We start from the raw sequence: 2,473 nt of genomic DNA on the forward strand, positions 1-2,473 counted from the left end.
GTAAATACAACATGTATTCATTGGTATGCCTAAATGCATGTACGAATATAACAAATACATTGACTTGACGACTCAAAAAAAAATATTTATTTATTTGTGGATAACATCTCACATTATTGCTATGAATAATAAAGATTTAAACTATAACTATAACTATAACTATAACTTGCTAATAAATCCAAGTTATGATGTGATTATGGAGCTTAATTACTCCTTCCACATAATTACCTAACATAATAAAATTTTCAAAACATGGGAACTTTAAGGGCCTGTTTGGAAGGACACCCTGGTAATTGGATTTGGTGTAATTGGTGTAATTATATTATCTTGTCCTGTTTGGAGGGACAGATAATTACTTGGTCAGCAGGTAACTGGTGTAATTGGCAGGAGGTAATTACTGTCACGCCCCGAGCCTACACCCTGGGCGGGACTGGCACTCGGAGACCATTTCAGACCCCAAGCGAACCTTTGGCCTGGCTTACTTAACTCAGCTGAAGAGTTAACTCAATGAAACAGTCTCAAATAATAACTTAAAGAATAATAAGTTGGCCAAATTGGCACTTAAGTCTTAGACAACATCTGAAAGATAAAGAAAGACATCTGAACTAATAACTATCTGACTGTCTATGAAGCCTCTAAAATACTGAGATGAATGTTGGGACAAACCCCACAACATCTTAATAAATGAAAGACTGAAAACGAATAAAAGAGTCCTCTGGAATGCAAGAAGGCTCACTGTAACATCCGACAATTTAAAATGAATATGAAGAAGCTTGAAATTGGAAGTAGTCATTTTTGGAAAAAAATTCAGAATCTGGAAATTCGGCCAAGTGTGGAAATCAGTGAGTTTTTGGCCAACTTTGAGCAATCATAACTCCTAGCTCAGGATGATCCAGGAGTAGTTCCAGTTATGTTTGGAAAGCCCTTGGAACTATATTGACAACGCCACCAAGTTTGCTCGATTCCGAGTTTGTATGAGCGAGTTATGCCCTTTGAAAGTTGGGCAGTTGGCAGGGAGTCCGTCCGGAAATTTAAGGGCATTTTGGTCTTTTCACAAATCATTTCTTTTGAGGTTATATTGTTGTGTTAGGCTGATTGTGGATCATTTTTGTTCCATTTTAAAAGAGTAAGAGTTAGGGTTCTTGAGTGAAGAAGAGAAGAAGAAGAAGAAGTGGTAGCTAGGGTTGTGGATGCAAGACGTTTTCTTCATCAAATTTCTTGGGGAATCTTAGTAAAGGTATGAGAGTTTTTTATCTAGGGCAAGCTATCACCCTAGAGCCAATTTCAAATGGTTTTCAACTTTTCCAAAGTTTGTGAAAAAGCCTAATTTCTACTCAAATTCATGGGTTCTTGCATGAAACGATTTCAAATGATAAGTTATGATATTATTGATGTTTATTTGATGTTTTAAGATAAAAAACTCCATGAATCCTTGTATTCTACAAAACCCCAAATTGTGTTTATGAAGTGAGTCTATTTCTATAAATTCAAAGTTGATGGAATTATGTGTAAAGTGAATTGTATTGATACCTCTTGTGTTGTTTAATGTTTATTCATGATTAATTGTTGATAATGGGTGAATTAAGGGTGGTAAGCCTTATGAGTGAAGTATTGGTGATTGCTTGGATTTTTGGTGATTTTGGCTATGGCTTTGAATTATGATAAGAAAGCTTGAACTCTCTTTATTGAATTAATTGTTGTTGGTAGGTTGAATCCACCTTTGGTGGAAGTGGTATATCTTGTTCTTGTGTGGTATTATTGTGAATTGTAGCCATGAAGGCATTGGGGAAGTTGTTACATAATGTTGGAATATTGCATTATTGTGAATTGAGGCCATGAAGGGCATTATATGAGTGTTATTGTATTGTTATATTATTATATATGAATGAGGCTATATGTAAAGTCCTATGTGAAGGTATGATGTGAATGAGTTTTATGTGAAACTATATGTGAAGGTATGATGTGAATGAGTTTTATGTGAAGCTATATGTGAAGGTATGATGTGAATGAGTTTTATGTGAAGCTATATGTGAAGGTATGATGTGAATGAGTTTTATGTGATCTTGTGATGATCCTATGTAAAGTGGATAGCATTGTGAGTTAAAGTATGATTTCTCATGATGTATATATGAAATGATGTTGGATTATGAAGTATCCTTAAATGAAAATGTTGTGACTTGGTTGGTAGACTAAAGTGTCCCTCCTTGTTACTTAAAGTCTTGAATGCATGAATGTGTGAAATGGGTAGAACTAAGAAATGGTGCCCTTTCTATAAATGCTAAAAGAGGAATTCTAGGCCAAGACTTGAATCGGCAAAACTAAGAAATGGTGCCCTTTCATAAGTCTAGCTTTCCTAAGTAAATGTAAAACCATGAAATCGGTAGACCTAATGGTGGTAGCCCTTCTCATGTGTGAAATGATGAACCTTGGACCGGCAGGCTTAAGGCACCCTTAATGAAAAATCGGTAGGCCT

The sequence above is a fragment of the Solanum verrucosum genome, unplaced genomic scaffold (genome assembly GCF_900185275.1).
Source record: "Solanum verrucosum unplaced genomic scaffold, falcon-dt-bn FXZP01000022.1, whole genome shotgun sequence".
In the NCBI taxonomy this organism is placed as follows: Eukaryota; Viridiplantae; Streptophyta; class Magnoliopsida; order Solanales; family Solanaceae; genus Solanum; species Solanum verrucosum.